The sequence below is a fragment of the Lissotriton helveticus genome, chromosome 10, assembly GCF_964261635.1.
Source record: "Lissotriton helveticus chromosome 10, aLisHel1.1, whole genome shotgun sequence".
Classification (NCBI taxonomy): domain Eukaryota; kingdom Metazoa; phylum Chordata; class Amphibia; order Caudata; family Salamandridae; genus Lissotriton; species Lissotriton helveticus.
In genome coordinates this window covers 805211005-805229575 of record NC_136071.1, presented here as the reverse complement: position 1 = coordinate 805229575, position 18571 = coordinate 805211005, and the positions used below count along the sequence as shown (strand labels likewise).

Below are 18571 nucleotides of genomic sequence, written 5' to 3'. Positions count from 1 at the left end.
TTCCTTTAATGTTCTTGCAGTCGGCAAAGTAAAGCATTTTAAGTAAATAATTATGATGCAATAGGAATCTTCTATACAAATATAAGGCTAGAACACTACATATTAAACCTTTACTCATTACTACTCTAGTCTCTAGTCAGTTGATTACTTCTAGGTATGCTTCTTAGGAGTTGTCTTTGAATATATGCTGTCTCTTAAATCTTGCCCAGCCTTGTTTTTCTCATTAAGAACTTGATTTCTGTCAAGATGTCTCCCTTCTTTATGCTAGCAGCCTAGGTAAAAAGATAATGGTCATACCTTATTTAACTTTGGCGGTGTGCCAGGCATTGAAACCAGAATTCGTAGTATGGTAAGTTGTAGACAAGATCTCAATTTTATCCTCCTCCAGACTCTTCGTCCCAAATGTTTGTGTATGTGGCCTTAAGGTTTATGTTCTTCTTAAAGGATATTTACCACCTCAGATCAACCTTTCCATACTTAAATGAAGTGCTTTATCCTTGAGGTCAACTTGGATGTAGTGACTTAAAATGACACTTGTTTGTGTAAGGACCCTGGTAAGAATATGAATCTTGAACTAAAGGCATCACTTGATGAGACTGGGCTCCCAGCAGGTATGGTGTCTTAGACAGCACAGAAGCTACTGATAAGGAAGTGATAGCGGACACGATCTTGCTTACAAGATTTTCTCAAAGAGCCACATGCTCGTAGAGAAATGCTTATTACATCCTTGCAGTAGTGCACAAACAAAATGTTCTCTTAAATATCAGCCCTAGCATTATTGGATCTGTCTTTCAACAAGGTCTCCACAGCACTTCAACGTCTCTTCACTGTATAAATTATTATGTAGAGCCTTAATAGTAATAATGGGTACTTACACTTCTTTGAAGAAGGTGGATACTTTGATGCAGGTGTTATCTGGAAAAAACAAGTTACTTTCCTGTTCACTGTGGTTCACCAGTATTGATATCTTTCATAGATTCACATGCTTGTATCTTCCCCGTCGTCATGGTGGGAGTCTTGCGGTAGGTAGACAAGAAGTACATAGAAACCATCCAGAAGGAGAGACAAACTTTGTCAGGCGTCAGCCTCCTTATGTAGGTCAAAACCTTGTCCAATCACAGACCAGTCCTAGACCTCAGCTCACCAGTCAGAGACAGATTTTGCGCACAAGTGTGCTAATGTAAGAAATAAATTAGATCAGAAGTGGCAAGCCTAGACGGGGAGGAGGGAGGGCTGCATGTGAATCTATGAAAGATATCAATACTGGAGAACCGCATTGTACAGGAAAATAACTTTTTTTTCTCCAGTATTGAATCTTTCATAGATTCACATGCTTGTATCAGAGTAGTTAGCAGTGTAGTTCCATTAGCTTGCGGCTAGGCGAAGACCTTCTATGCCATGAAAGACATATTGACAAATACTAATACATATTAATCATAAAACCGATTAAATCGTAAAATGTTCAATAAACAGTGAAAACAAAGTACACAAAATCAATTGAATTAAAAGGTATAAGAGACTGTAATTAAAGCAAATAGATGTCTCAGGACAGCTTGACCCACAGCAGCATCCTCTTTCCATGCCAAGTCTAAGCAGTAATGCTTAATAAATGTATGCATGTTGGACCATGTTGCCATTCTACACATGTCTGGAAGAGATACACTGGCAAACAATGCTGTAGAGGCTGCCATCTACCTCGTGGAGTGCTCAGACACTTTTACAGATAAAGGCTTGGAGTCGCAGAAAACAATCGCAGAGGAAATCCAACGTGCGATACTGTTTCTTGAAAGGGCTTGACTTTTTCTTGGTGATGTAAAGGACACAAAGAACTCATTCGATTTTCTGAAAGTCTTTATCCTGTGCATGTAGAACTTGATGCATCTCTTCACATCTAAAGAGTGCAATGTTTTTTTCACGTTGGTTGAAGGATTTCCAAAGTATGTAGGAAGCACAACTGGTTTGTTCAAGTGAAATGAAGTTGGAACTTTAGGAATGAATTGAGGATTTGTTCCCAAGAAAAGTTTATCCTGTCTGATTTGAAGGAAAGGCTCAGCAATCGTGAAAGCCTGCGTCTCACTGATACTTCTCTAGCCGATGTGAGGGCTACGAGTAGAGCTGTTTCCCAAGAAACATATTTCAAATCAGCCTTAAGTATGGGCTCAAACAGCAATTTCATCAATTGAGCCAAAACTGTATTCAATTCCCATGGGACTGCAGGGCATTTTAAGGTTGGGAAAACCCTGAAGAGTCTTTTCATAAACTCCTTAACGATTCTTGTTGACCACAAAGAAAGTTCACCTGGTTTTCTGCGAAACCTGGAAATTGCCGCCAGGTGTACCTTGATTGATGAGTGAGCTAATTTTGAATTAGCTAGATGAAGTAAATAAGGCAGGATCTGTTGCGGAGTTGAAAGGAAAGGATGAAATTCCTTACTCTCGCACCAATGACAAAATATTTTCCATTTTGCAACATAAGACCTATTGGTGGATGGGGCCTCGGCCCGCTGGAGAATGGACCTTCAATCCGGAGAGATGTTTAAATCTGCGAATTCATAGTCGTGAGGTTCGAAGCTGACAAACTTAGGTACCTTATTTGCGGATGAACAATTTGACCATTGTTCATCGAGAGTAGGTTTGGCAGTGGAGGAAAGATAATGTGTGGAGATATCGAACACAGGAGAAGGTAACGCTTTTTCTGGTGGATACAGTATCTGCCTGTGGATTCCTCACCTTATGAATATCCCCTGCACCAGCATTCTGCAGAAATTTTTCCTAGTTCCCCGCGCCAAGGAGGTCGTCATAGCATCATGGCTCCGCACGCGGCTCCGCATGACATCCCCGGAGCCATAAGAAGACCACTTCGGCGTGATGACGTTAGTTCCACCCATTTTTTCCGTGCCACCGAGGCAAAACGGGCGGACCGACCATAGAGACAATGCATACATAGTATACAAAATTCACACAAATACACTCAGTGTATATTGAAATAAGAAAGCTTATATTTCAAATAAGTCAACAATAGACAAATAAAGGTAATAAAGTCTAGAGTACACAAAACATCAAATAACCAATACCTCACCTTTTAAGGTATAAAAGGGTGGACAACGGGGAGGGGGGTGGGTCAGTGAGGAATCCACAGGCATACACTGTATTCACCAGAAAAAGCATTACCGAAGGTAAGTAACTTGTTTTTCTGATGTAAACATCTGCCTGTGGATTCCTCACCTTATGAATAGACTCCCACAGCAGTCCAACACCCGGAGGAGGGTGTCCACACTTCTATACCAACAAGTCTTGTAAAACAGAGCGCGCAAAATGACTGTACCTCCTCACCTCGGAATCTAAGCAGTAATGCTTCGCGAAAGTGTGGAGGGAGGCCCAAGTTGTGGCTTTTTCAGATGTCCAACACAGGAACACCTCTGGAAAAGGCAGAAGTAGATGATTTAGCCCTGGTGGAATGAGCTCTAATGCCTACAGGAGGCTCCGTACCAGCCAGGGAGTTGCATATCTTGATGCACAAGATGATCCATCAGGATAAAGTGCGCTTGTGCACTGCATTGCCATCATATCCAACAAAGAGCTGATCATCTTGACAGAAGTCCTTTGTTCTATCCAAATAGAAGCTAATTGCCCTCTTTGGATCCAAACGATGAAGTCTCTCTTCCTCTTTGGATGGGTGAGGGGAGGACAGAAAGTAAGAAGGTTAATGGACTGACCTAAGTGGAAGGGCGTTACCACCTTAGGCAGAAAAGCAGCCCTGGTCCTGAGAACCATCTTTTCAGTATGTATGGTCAGAAAAGAAGGCTTTGAACTCAAAGCCTGTAGCTCACTCACCCTCCTAGCCGAAGTGATAGCCACTAGAAAGACTGTTTTAAATGTCAACAGTCTCAAAGGACAACTATGCATAGGTTCGAACGTGGAACCCATAAAAAAAGTTAACACCAGATTTAAATTCCACTGGGACATAATAAAAGGAGTGGGAGGAAACATGTTTGTCAGCCCCTTAATGAACCTTAAGACTATTGGAGACTTAAAAAGAGACGGCCGATCAGGCAAACAAAGAAATGCTGACAAGGCTGACAAATGTCCTTTAACAGTGGCCATAGCACAACCCTGCAGAGCCAAATGAAGTGATAAACAAAGAACATCAGAAAGATGCACTTTCAAAGGATCAATAGATTTCTTTCCACACCATCTAACAAATTTCCACCACCTGTAGGAGTAGATAGACTTGGTGGAGTGTCGCCTGGCCGATAAAATAACATCCACTTCGTCAGGCGGGATAGAAAAAGAATTCAGGTTGCCCCATTCAATCTCCAGGCATGAAGGTGCAGGCTCTGGAGGTGGGGGTGTAGAACCTGCCCCTCCATCTGAGAGAGGAGGTCTGCCCTGAGAGGTAGACGAATCGGAGGGTGCGATGAGAGGGGAGGAAGGTCCGTGTACCACACCCATCTTGGCCAATATGGGGCGATCAATATAACTTGGGACCGGTCTTGGTGAATCCTCCTCAGAACCAGAGGAATCAAGCGTATGGAAGGAAACGCATAAAGGAGTTGTGAGCTCCAACTCAACTGAAACGCGTCCCCCAATGCTCCCTGCCTCAGAAAGCAAATCCGCTGGTCCTGAGCCCAGTACTAAAGCCGCAACGCCTCTTTGTACGACCCTACTCCTCCCTGCTTGTTGACATACCACATTGCGGTAGTGTTGTCCGTCAGGACTTGAACCGACTGACCATGAAGGGAAGGGAGAAAAGCCTTGAGCGCCAAACGTATCGCCCGCAATTCCAGAAGGTTGATGTGAAACAACCTTTCCTCTGGAGACCAAAGACCCTTGATCTCAAGATCCCTCAGATGAGCACCCCACCCTAGGGTAGAGGCATCCATAATCACTGTGGCTACCGATGGAGGAAGATGGAAGGGCTTCCCTTGAGACAGATTGCACTCCACCAAGAAAGATCCACTACAGCTTCTCTGGAGATCCTCACAGACTCCCTGAGATTTCGGTTGTGCTGATACCACTGCCTCCCGAGACACCACTGGAGTGCCCTCATGTGCCAGCGTGCATGGTTGACCAACAGGATGCAGGAAGCGAACAGACAGAGCAGGCGAAGGACCTTCAGAACTGGAACAACCGCTCCATTGTAAAACAGAGGAATCATCTCCTAAATGTCGAGAATCCTTTGCGGAGGCGGGAAAGATCAACACACAGTGGTATCCAGTACTGCCCCTATGAACAGGTTGTGCTGTGAGGGCACCAGGTGAGACTTCGGTACATTTATCGAAAAACCCAATTTGTACAACAGCTGAGTTGTAACCTGGAGATCATGACGCACCATCTCTGGCGACTCTGCTTTCAGTAGCCAATCATCCAGGTAGGAGAAAACAGGAATCCCGACCTCCTGAGATGGGCTGCCACCACCGCCATCACCTTTGTGAAGACTCGAGGTGCGGTAGTAAGAACAAACGGAAGGACCGCAAATTGTTAATATTGTGGCCCAACCGTAAAAAGGAGATACTTCCTATGCGACTTCAGGTTTGGGATGTGAAAATACGCATCCTGTAAGTCGATGGACACCATCTAGTCCTCTTGCTGCAGCGCCTGAAGAACCTGTGCTAGGGTGAGAGCATCTTGAACCTCTCCTGCTTGAGAAACAGATTCAAGATTCTGAGGTCCACGGTAGGACGTAACCTGTCATCCTTCTTGGGAATCAGGAAATACCGGGAGTAGCATCCCTGACCCCTTTCCTGCTCTGGAACCACCTCTATTGCACCTTTCTGTAATAGGGTAAAGACCTCCATCTGAAGGAGAAGCAAATGATCCTCCGTTCAAAATCCCTAGCATGGAGGGTAAGGAGGAGGGAATTCTCTGAAGGGAAGGGAGATTTTCTACAAGATCTAAAACCCAAAGGTCCGAAGTTATTAATTTTCAATCTTGTAGAAAATGAGTAAGCCGGCCTCCCACGGGACCCACATGATCCAGGATGGCGGATCTAGGGCTGCTTTCCTGCATTACCAGGAGGGCTTAAGGAGGTAGAGGAGGAGGAGGAAGAGGGTTGACGCCTGGCTCCACTAAGGCGACCTCTGCCTTTACCCCTGTAGCTCTTATACAAGGGGTTCTGCTACTGTTGCTGTTGTTGAGGCTGTCTGGACCCACAAAAGGAAGACTTCCCAAAGCCACGGTATCTTTTATATCCATAGCCTCTTGATTGAGTTTGCAGACCCAGAGATCTTGCTGTTGCCTTACTGTCCTTAACCCCTTCGCTGCAGGGGGTATTTTCCCGCTGTGCTGGGGGAAGGGGGGCCCGCACGGCGCCCGCATGCTCATGACGAGCTCAGCTCGTCATGAGGCACGGCGCCCGCATGCTCATGACGAGCTCAGCTCGTCACAGGTGCATTACCTGCCGTGGAACGCTCAGCACAGCAGGGGAATTATCCCCGCATGCAAGCGTTCCACGGCTCATGACGAGCTGAGCTCGTCTTGAGCACCGGAGAGCCGTGGCTCATGACGAGCTGAGCTCGTCATGAGCATGCAAGAGGTTAAATTTCTGCAGGGCAGAGTTCGCCTTTTCCCCAAAAAGCTTGGAACCATCAAATGACAAATCAATAAGAGCAGCCTGCACGTCAGGAGAGAACCCCGAAGATTTTAACCATGCGTTCCTCCTTGTCGCAATAGACGAGCCCATGACTCTGGCAACAGAATCCGCTGTATCCAGACCAGACTGGATAACCTGGTGAGCAGCTGCTTGAGCATCCACCAACACCTCACTCAGATTCCCCTTGTCTTCCTTAGATAACTTAGGGAGAAGTTGTTCTGAAGAGTCCATTAAAGCATGAATATACCTACCTAAGAGACACGTGGCGTTGGTAGACTTTAATGCCATACTGGCAGAAGAAAAGACCTTTTTCGCAGACTGCTCCAACTTCTTAGAATCCCTGTCTGCCGGAGCCTGCAAAAACGCCCCTGATGACTGCTTCAAACAAGAACCCTGCACAACCAGACTTTCAGGAGAGGAATGAGAGGAAAGGAAAACCGGATCTCGAGGAGCAGGTCTATACCTCCTTGAGACTGACCTTGAAACTGCTGGAGCCGAAAGAGGATTGCGCCACACATCAAGTATCGGCTCCGTAAGAGCATCATTAAATGGCAAGAGTGGCTCAACAACCGAAGAAGGAAAATGAAACACTTCAGTGAGAAGGTTAGGCTTATACTCAACCACAGGAAGATTCAAGTCCAAATGTTCAGCAGCCTTCCTAATAACCGTGTGATATGGAGCAACATCCTTAGAGGGAGAAGCCTTTTGAGAAACATAGTCCCACTTTGGAGAAGTGTCAAGTCCACTTGCTTCACACAAGTCCTCAAACACATCTTCTGTGTCATATACCTCTCCTAACTCCCTCTCTTCATCCCGGTACTGCTCCGCTTCCAAAAACCTCTGCGCCTCTCTCCTCAAGCGAATCTTCGGTTGCGGTGTCGGCGGCGCCACACGCGGTGTCGAAGGCTCCAGAAGCGGCATCAAAGGAGGATCCATAACCGGCGCCTTTTGAATTGGAGAGGCTTCACGGGATGGAACCGGGGACTGACCATACGCGTAGATATCCTCGGAGCCGGAAAGGACCAGGACGACGTCGCTGGCATGAACAGCATAAAGGGGGCCTGGGGATACTGGTGAGGCACACCCAAATTAAATGCCAAAGGACACATGGGACCCAAAGGTGCTCCAGAAGGGTACGAGGCCTTGGTGAAAACACCATACATCGTATTTAAAAAATGCGAGGTATCGGAACCCGGCGTCGGAAACTGTGGGTAAGACAGCAGTCCCGAATCCAATCGAGGTACCTCTGGAGTAGGACCCGCTGGAGCCACAGGTGGAACAGCTGGAGCCAAAGGAACCTCATCATCATCAGCCGGATTCAACAGTGAGAATCTCGGCGTTGTTGCCTGCTCCCGAGTCCCTTTATAGGAAGGAGAATGAGCTGGAGTCACCTGAGGAGACACAGAAGGTGAAGGAGAAACTTAGGGCCAGATGTCGGTAATCTCAATTTACCTATTCTTAAATGCCAAATTTTACCAATTCAGTATTTAAGAATAGGTAAATGGGATGTAGATAATTATTCGGTAAATGTTACCGAATCGTTAAGATTTGGTAATTAAGAATCAGTATTTACCGATTCGGTAATTCCCATTCATTCCTATGGGCCTCAGTAAATACCGAATCGGTAATAGGGGGAACATTTTCAAGGGTGGCAGGGTGTCACATTGACACCCTGTTGCACCCCTGAATAGTGCATGGGTGCACATGTGGCACACATACATGCCCTAAGGGCATGTATGTCTGCCACATCGTACTGTTGTAAAAGCAAAATAATTGCTTTTTCAAAGGTTTTCGATATTTACCACCAACTTGTAGTTTGTGGTAAATAACGAATCCTTAACTCAGGAAAGCACTAACTTAAGTGCTCCCTACATTACGGATTCAGTAATTTACCGAATCAGTATGTTAAGATTTCTGTAATTTACCGATTCCTTAAATTACCGATTCGGTAAAATACTGAATCGAGGAATCATGCCACCTACATCTCAAAAGCCAAATACCGGTCGGTAACGGCCGAAATTCGGTAATTTCAGCCGTTACCGACCGGTATTGAATGACCTACATCTGGCCCAAATTCCTTTTCTCAATGTTGAGGAGCAGGAGAAGGCAACCATGACACCACCAGCTTTGAAGATCAGCGTCGAGAAGCATGTCTCCTCTGCTTTTTGTGCTTCTTCTTGGAGTCGTGCGACGTCGAAGAACTAGACTTTGACCTTTTTCAACTCCTTTTTTCTTTTCTTGCTTTGGCCATGTAAAGTTTGGCTTCTCGGTCCTTTAACGCCTTTGGATTCATCTTCCTGCATGAAGAGCATCCCTCGACGTCATGGTCTGAAGACAAACAGCAATGGCAACCCTCATGCGGGTCAGTAATTGACATATGTTTACCGCATTCTCTGCAAGGTTTAAACCCAGACTTCCTCGGAGCAGACATGACACAGAAAGGAAGAGATACAATCAAATAAAGAAAAAGAAAAAAGACAAAGTATCCAAACGAAGTATGGAGAGTCCCAGAAAAAAACATTAGCGTTGACAGCGCGGAAAAAAGGGAACTGATGTCATCACGCCGACGTGGTCTTATGGCTCCAGTGACGTCATGCAGAGCCGCGTGCGAAGCCATGATGCTATGGCGACCTCGTCGGTGCGGGGAGCTAGGAAAAAGTTCCCGGGCAATGCTGGTGCAGGGGATATTCATAAGGTGAGGAATCCACAGGCAGATGTATCCGTCAGAAGGAATCACTTATTGATAGTTGTCACACAGTCCCACCAGGATGCAACCAACAGTCATGGGATTTAACAGAAGTACTTTTATGAGCAGTGTACAGCTTTATACATCATGTATGTATGAATGACCGTATATACATACATGATGAGTAATGCTGTACATTCATACATACCAAGTTCTAGTATGAGAAAAATTGAAGATTTATGACAAATGAGAGGATGACAAATGTGTAACATTGAGGACTGTTGTGTCAGAGACCGTCACAGCTGGCACATAACATAATGCATTACATACACATACCAGATATATATGGGAGTCATCCTGATGGATGGGATGCACTGCCATCATCACAAAATCCACCTATTTGCCCAAATCTGGACTACACATGAGTCTGTAACAGCACTGTGACGATCAAGTTACTTACCTTCGGTAACGCATTATCTGGTAGAGACGATCTAGCGGCAAATTCCTTACCTTTGAATTTCCCAGGCGTCAGGCTGGATCTGGAAACTTTTTTCATTCGGCTCTGAGTGACGTCGTCGGCAGCATCAGTTATGATGTTGATGTGCCTATCAAAAACCACATGTCCCATAACCACTTGCCAAGAACCACATGACCATGAAGGCGCAGCGTGGATTCATATACAGCACCGCCTCAGCCGAACGCTCACTATTGGAAGCGTTTGAATGAGAAACCACACCGAAATAAATAAGGTGAGCAATTTACATGTAATACAATGCGCCGAGTACAGCTCAGCCCAAACGCGCGATAGTAATGCATTATTCGAACTTTTTAGCTAAACAACAGTGAAGATGGCAAATCTGTTTACAAAATGAGAAACCGGTCCCAGGCAGTGACACCACAGCGGCAGACACAAGTAAGCACCCGCTTGATATAAACCAGGTGTTAGTTTTGTTGTTAAAAATCGTGCAGACAGATATACTGTTCACTACAACAGGTTCCGTTTGGAACTAATATAAGTCATTTTGTTATCTTTTAAACTGACATAGGGGAGATTCCGCTAAACGGCTGCAACGTGGGAACCGTCTCCAGTACGAGCCCACCACATTCATCGTTTAGAAGTAAGTCTTGTGCAGACACATGAGGATATAAGAAATGCCCCAGTAAAAACGTTTCAGACACAAATAGATTCTCGTCTTTCACACCATACAGGTGGTGAAAAGAAAATATTTTCAGTAAATAATTCCAGAATTCAAACGTGCGGCGCTGGATTGAAAAGGTAAATTCCAGACGCACACAAAACCAGTGTCCAACAATCCCCAATCATACAAGGAGAAGGCACTAATTATGCAATTTTTAATCTGTTAGGTACCCAGGTTCGCCCTGAGGAAAAACCTGAAAAATCGAACCGGGTTTGGAAACGCGTCGGCTTTTCCCGAGTACATCAATCGCTCCATCACCAAGGGCAGAAAGTAAAACAGGGTGTCCAAGTGGGACACATCAGTTGCAAATTGCCCCCTGGTGACAATCAGTCCTCTAAAAAAGACAAAAAGATTTAATATAGATAGGACTGAAGTTTAATTGATTCTGGTGTACCTCTGTAAAATGTAAAATGTCTTTTTTATTTAAACCATGAAATCGTGCATTTATGTGTTGTATATATTTTGTGTATAATATGATTCAATGTTTAAAAATGTTTACAGTTTTGATCTTGTTTGAACCTCATGTGAGAAATGAAGTAATGACTCAGATGATTTCAATATTGTGAAATAACACATGAACTTTGAAAGTAAATACAGGTTCATACTCTGCTGAAAAATAAAAAATACAGCAACAAACTGAGACCAGGCAATTATGCATTATTAGTATTTATCGGTCCAGCCTGGTTCCGAGGACAAACCCTAATTGAGTATAATGATGTGCCTATATAGGCACCACCCAGGCGTCAGTACTTTTTATTTTTTTCCATGCCAGAAGCGCAGAGCCACAAAGTAACTGACGTAGTCATGTGCCAAACTAGGGCCCTGAAAGGGGAGTAACCCTAGCCCTACACTATTAGTCCGCAAAGCAGGGAGGCATGGGTGGGGCTGTAAGGAATCTGCAGCTAGATAGAGTCTCTACCAGATAATGCGTTACCGAAGGTAAGTAACTTGACCGTGGCCCCCAAGAGCAGAAGGGGTCCTTGAACTCCCTGATGGCCCACACACTGGTGGTGGCCCACCCAGACCTTCATGGGCAGTTGAGACCCCAAAAGGAGCAAGTTGGGGGTGAGTATTGACCCGAGTGTAAAATCGTGCTTGAACAACTAACTGTTGTTACAGGCTGCCTTTTCTACACAGGCTTGGATCTGACTCATCCCACACAATAGGACCATTGGTGTTCATCACTAACTACAAGTCATGTTGCCAGGAACTGAGCAGGGTTCACCTAAACATGCTTTTTCACTGTTGCAGATCCACATGGCAGCGCTATATCTCTGCTTACCTGCATAGTCCCATTATGTCATGTGTGCACTGTAACTGGTCCTACACAGGCCACTTGTCATCCTTGAGTCGGCAGTGTAGCTGCCTCACTACTTTGTCTCATGTGTTGATATACCACATACTTGTGGCATGGCATACAATGCACTCTGGGTGCACTGGCTGTGCACAACATCCCCGTGGTATTTTGGGAGTGTACAGTGGTGCCATCGTTCTGGATGCCTACATGCAGCCATGCATACCTTTAAGTGTTGTACTGCCACAAGTACCCCTGTAGCATACATGATCTTATGGCACTGACGATTTACCATCATATGTATCAGATATTTATGTTGGCCAAAGTGTACATGACGTTATGAATGATGGGCAAAATTGAGGTATGTTAGTTTGGTTGGATGAGTATTACATACCCAATGACATTGATGGATGACATCTGAGAGGTTAAAAAGTTTATACAATGATACAAGTCTGTGATGTTCCAGTTGTTTCAGCCAATGCTTATTAGCATGCCAATGATAAGAATGTATGCAGTATGTTGGGATGGGCATGTGTATCAGTGATCCGTCAGTCTGTGGATGGTGACTTCCATCAGCGAGTGATATGCTGACTAAGCATGGGCGGATTTTGCGGATCCACGATTCGCGGATTTGCGTATTCACGGATCGTGGATCCGCAAAATCCACGGATTTTGCGGATTTGCGGATCGGCGGATTTGGGGCGGGGCTTCCATGCGAGTGCACACGCCTCTTGTGTGTATAAAAGGTCAGAGACCGATCAGAGCAGCAGATGAAGATACAGAAGCTCCTGGCCACAGGAACAGCACGAGGATTGCGCTCGTGAAAGTCAAGGATGCAAAGGCTTCTGTCCAGCATCACAGCTGATTTTCGATGGTATATTTGGGAAGAAGGCACATCTGCCCAGCCTTGACAACGCTCACGATTGTTTTTTGGGCCGATGAATGAGTCACTGAATTTAAGCTTCAACTAGGGCACATGCTTAATTGGTATCTTTAAGTGCTTCTGGTTGAGGTTTAATTTTTGTGCCAGGACCATCGTGCCAGTATGAACCCTGCCCTTCATATTTATTCAAGAAGACGCCACCGTTTTGTGCCTGTTGTAACTATTTTACGATGGCGCCGGCAAGCTGCCAGCGCCATCCTAAAATAGTTACTAAATTAGCTTCAACAGGAAGCTCTAATAGATAAAATAAAGCAGGTGCTCGAGCACCTGCTTTATTTTATCTATTAGAGCTTCCTGTTGAAGCTAACTTAGTAACTATTTAAGGATGGCGCTGGTAGCTTGCCGGCGCCATCGTAAAATAGTTACAACAGGCCAGCAAGGCTTGAACGTTTGCCCCCGGAATCCGCCGCTCGCGGATTTGCGAATTCGCGGTAAATTCGCGGGAGTTCGCGGATCGCAAATTTACCGAAAATTCGTAAAATCCACGAGCGTAACGGATTTTGCGCTCATGCTTAATGCTGACATGTTGGTGTGACGTGTGTTTCAGCAGTCAGTACTACATAGGTAAATGTGTCACTGATGCATGTAGTGTACTGTGAGTAACCTGCCCTTGTGGAGGCCAATATGACATTTTCATGGATGGACTCATTAGATTACCTCAGGTACTTTTAGTGTCTTCATGGCATTGTCAATTGTAATGTGGAAAAGGTATGCCCCTAGGAACCTATATTGATAGGGGATGAACCTAGCCAGCCTCTTGTACAATGTTTATCTGTGGTGATATCTCACACCGCTTGGTGCCTATTTGTCTCATACTACTCTTCTATACTACATGTGTGACACACAGTTAGGCCATTTGTGCATCTGTTAACAGCATCATCTGGCAGTGGACAGAAGTGAGAATAAAACCTGGGAATGTTAGCAGTGTGGAATGTGGACTTCCATGTCACTTGTGACTTTGGAATTTGATGATAGTTATCCCTAATAATTGCCCTGCAGTACTACATGTGGTAAGTTTGGGATACCTGACCTTTTGCTTGTTGCAGGACCCTGTGTGGATAGTGATTGATTCATGTGGACATTCCATTAGATAAGGATTAGTTACTCACCTGTAAACCTAGTTCTCTCTCACCCAGGGGTATACTCATCAAAGTCATAATCTATGAATAATCCCCGCCCATTTGCGGGATCCCGGAGCATACAGAAAATACATATTTATACATATATATGCATATGCGAAAACATATACATGCAGCCTAAAATATTTCTAAAATTGCAAAGATGCTGAAATTACATAGGTTTACATAGTAGCAGCTATATTCTCCCACCCCCTAAATAAGAAAGATAGCAGTAAACATTCTTTATTGCCATAGAAAAACCTGTAATTGCAGGCATTTGCCAGTAGGCTGCAGCAGAGTATAAAGAAAACAAAGAAAACTGACACCTTGCCTTTAAGGCATTAGAGTAGGGGTATCGTGCCTTTAAGACCTGCATGCGACCCCCTGCTTCCATGATGCACCACAGGTGGCAGTTCGGTCAGTTCTTGTTGGAGGTGCATAAACACCTGAGTAAATCCATAAGTAACATACCATACCTTAACAGTAATGCTCGTCCGGGGAGGTGGGTGGGTCGCTTATGACTTTGATGCGTATACCCCTGGATGAGAACTAGGATTACAGGTAAGTAACTAATCCTTCTCATCCAGGGGATACTCATCAATAGTCATAATCTATGGATCGAGTAGCAAGCCCATACCCAAAGTCTTGCGGATGAGCAATCAAGTATACAGCAGAAAACATGAATTAACATCACATTTATAATGCAGCTATGCAAACAAATTGCTCAAAGAGGCCTGTCCCACTTGGGCATTGGCCTGTGCATCTGAATCTAGGCAATAATGGCGGGTAAAGGTATGATCTGAACACCATGTAGCCGCCTTACAAATCTCAGATATTGGAATTTTGTGAAGGAGAGCTGTAGTAGAAGCTTTCCCTCTGGTAGAGTGTGCATGAGGTTTGCCCTGTAAAGCTTTGTTAGCTAATTGGTAAGACAGAGCTATAGAGAAGATGATCCATCATCTTTTTGAAGCTGACAGACCGGTATTAATTGACCCATAATAAACAAATAGCCGGTCAGACTTCCTTAGTGGAAGAGTCTTAGCCAGGTAAAATTTTAAAACCCTCCGGAGATCTAGAGAGTGTAAAGACCTCTCCATGGCAGTGGTTGGTTGAGGAAAGAAAGTGTTAAAATCTAGATCGTGGCGTAAACATTATCGGCGCCATCTTGTCTCTTTTCAGATCCATACGTGCGCGTAAGCAGCAGCCATTTTGAATGCCATGATCTCCCTGCCCACTGTCGATAGCCAGCGCGTCTCCCCCCCCTCACCCTCTCGCCTCTTAAGCATCCCCCGCGCTCGGACAGCCCCCGATCTCTCCTGCCTGGGCCATAACGCACCTCCAGCGCGACCCTGCCTCCGAGCCACATCCCGTGCCGAAACCCCCACACTCTTTCATCTCATCCATAAAACGGGCCCTTTGATAACCTCTTCCTCCTTGCCCGATTGTCCGGCCCGACCCCAGGCCATCACTTAGCCCAACAGATGCGGTTTATTGCCCCTACAGTAGGACCTCGCCTCACATCAAAGGAGCTGGGATTAATCAATGCCCTCACACCCCTAGATCCGATCGATCGCCCGCATTCCTGTTCCCAGCGGAATGTCCAGCTGCGCGATAGCCATCATGCTGAGATTGGGGTGGGGACTCCTACTGTAGATATGTGTGGGAACGGGCCTGAACGGGGGATTCCAAAGACGCCTTTTCCGTACTTCAAAGCATTTCCAAGAATGTGTTGCATGTAATAAAGTAATAAACCAGTGTATAAGAGGCCAGGCCTCAGAGATGTCAAGAGAGCACCTCGAGAAGATACCCTGTTGTCTGATTTGACGTGTTCTGTTCCGTCGGAAATAAACTCCTGTTTCCTGCCTTCCAGTCTCCAGCGCCTGCCTCTTTATTTGGTAATCGTGAGTTGGGTGAGAAGCGGCTAACGCCGGGCAAACCTAGAAAAGGGGTAGAACGACCTGATCTGCCTGAACCCTTTTTCATCAATTGGCGTCCCAAACGTGGGGCCCATCAGCGACACGTGGATCCAGTGGGAGAGGTCCCGACGACGGAGTGAACGACTGCAACGGTCGGGAAGTGCACCTGCCCGATAGACCCTCGTCTGGCAGCCGATCATCCGAACTTCACTGGTTCCGAGCAGACCTCTCTTGAGTGATCTACGGTCCTGACTGGGAACCATCAGGAGTGCCACAGCAATTACGGAGAATAGAGGACGATCGGGCGCTGGAAGCGGAAGACGAGAAACTGTCCATACGGTCTGGGTAAGGTCGTGTAACACGACAAACTGGAAATATTTGATTGTTTGATTGGAAAATACTAGTATTACTCTCCGAATTGTTGGTTCTCTTGGAGATTCTCTGTCTGCAAACTGAGAGGAATAAAAGTATTCTCTCTTCCTTTGCAGGTAGTGAAGGGTAGGTAACGCAGGCCTTTGCCCCCGTTGTAATCCGTCGTGCCTATCTTTCTCCCCCACTGATTGATTGTTTGCCCAAACATTGTTTGTTCGAGGATTGTTTTCTCAAGAATTCTCTGTCTACAAACGGGGAAGCATAAAAGTATTCTGTCCTCCTTTGCAGATAGTGAAGAATAGGTAACGCAGGCTTTTGCCCCCGTTGTAACCCGTCGTGCCTATTTCTTTCTCGCCACTGATTGTTTGATTGAACGGACATTAATTGTTCGATATTGGTTCTCTCTTTGGGTATTCCCTAAATTGCGAATACTGCAGAATAGAAATATTCAGTCCAGTCTTCACAAAGTAGTGAAGGATAGGTAGTGCAGACTTTTGTCCCCGTTGTAACCCGTCATGCCTATCTTCTCCCCATTGGTCAGTAGTTGGTTCAGCCCGGACCGCTTATTAGAGGTGGATCATCCGGCTCCTCTGGAGGGCACCCCTAATAAGGATATGTTTTTAAAATATGGACTAGTCGCCGTAGCTTATAGTAAGTTATGGAATAAATATACTAAAAAGGATCAGGAAAGTCAGTGGCCACTGATAGGATCCTTCGATGACACAAAAATAAGCATGCTGGAAACAGCCTTTTGTAACAATAAAACTACGCCCACTATGCTTGATAGTTTCGGCATGTGGCGCAAAGAAGCAGAGCAACGAAAGAAAAGAGAAGAAGCGGGAATAGGAAAAGAGTTACGAAAGGCAGCCCACCTGGCCGCTAAGAAACTAGAAGAAGAGATAAAAGAAAGGGAGGAAGCCAGACTAAACGGGAAACTGAGTCGACAGGCCAGTGTCCTGTTAGGACCCCCTCTACGATCTACCCTGAGCTGACCTCCAAACAACGGGCGAACGATGAGCTGCTGCTAGGTCCTCCGATCATCCATATGCCCCCTCCATATGCCCCCTCCCAACCCCTAGTACAGCGCTTGCCAGCTCCAAGTGCAAATGAGAATAACCTTGAAGCTAGTGCCACAGCCCTCACGGCCTCCGCTCCGGCCGCATTAGTAACGACATCAGATGAACCCAAGACTAGCAAACAACCACCGAGTAGACTGAATAGATTGAGCAAAGATGAGCGAGAGGGAATTGACAAGATAGCAAAGGCACTGGTAGAACGGAAGGAGAACGAGGAATACACGATGGATATGCATAATTCGCATGCCGGTAGCCACAGACGGCATTTCATTTTACGGTTTAGTTACCACACCCTGAACGCATATGAGGATAGGTATCAGAATCGGGGTCCTGCTAAACTGACAGCGTTATATAGAAAAGTCGATATTGGAGACGAGGCCGAGCGTGACGCGGCGGACCTCTTCATGCAAACGCTTGAGGTTTTCCGCCACCTCACGGAACAGAAACCAGAAGTTAAGATTACAGTTCCCGAGACGACTGGGTCCTCATCAGAAGTAGGCAACACTATGATGCCTATCAGAGAAGCCGCCCCCTACTGGGTTCCCCCACGAGGTCAGGGAACGAACGACGATATCAACCATGCAGATGCAAAAGGGAGGGTTGTGTACAATTGGGTTTATCAACCATGGGATCGGCAAGATATTTTAACTTTTAGGCAAACCCTGCCCGATTTAAGAAAGAACCCGACAGCATTTTATACCGAACTAGGTACAGCCTTGGGCTCAACCATAATGACTCTGGCGGACATTGATTTGTTTTTCGGGTTATGTCTGCCGGCTGATGTGTGGAAACAAATCCGAAAAGCCGACCACACAGATCTGTTCGGACATACCTGGAATCAACTCAGTGAACTAGATAGGCAGCGAGAGCCCGGAAAGAAACCTGTAAAAGACATACTGGAACTCCCGGACAAAATAGTTCAGAAACTAAAGACCTTGATACCAGAGAAGAAGGTAGACTGGTCGGTAGTCACGGCTTGCCGTCAGAAACCCCAGGAAGACGTATCAGAATACTTCTCCCGATTTGAGACGGTGTTCTCCGACTACAGTGGCCAAGACATGACCACCGCAACCGGACAACACCTATTCGTGCAAAACTACGTAAAAGGGCTATCGCAAGAGGTCTCCCAAAATTTACAGACGAGCGAGAGTAGTTGGGGGGCCTCCAAACCTGCAGCTATCCTTCAGATGGCTCAGTATTACGAACACCAAAAGAACGAGAACGAGAGGGCGACTGAGAAAAAGAAAAAGGACTTGAAAGAACGAGTGATGATTGCTCAATTGCAGGGAGTGACGACAGGAAGGGAATGGTATAGAGGAAACTACCAACCAAACGCCCCTAGAAATTCACCCCCTAGAGACCGCACACCCACACCC

The 18571-nt window shown here is 45.8% G+C and overlaps 1 protein-coding gene across 2 annotated transcripts in view; it reads right to left on the bottom strand.

Annotated features, from left to right (window-relative positions):
• ODAD2 (outer dynein arm docking complex subunit 2) overlaps nucleotides 1-18571 on the bottom strand; it is a 1353572-nt gene that overhangs the window by 170666 nt on the left and 1164335 nt on the right. The gene's annotated exons all lie outside the window — the stretch shown is intronic.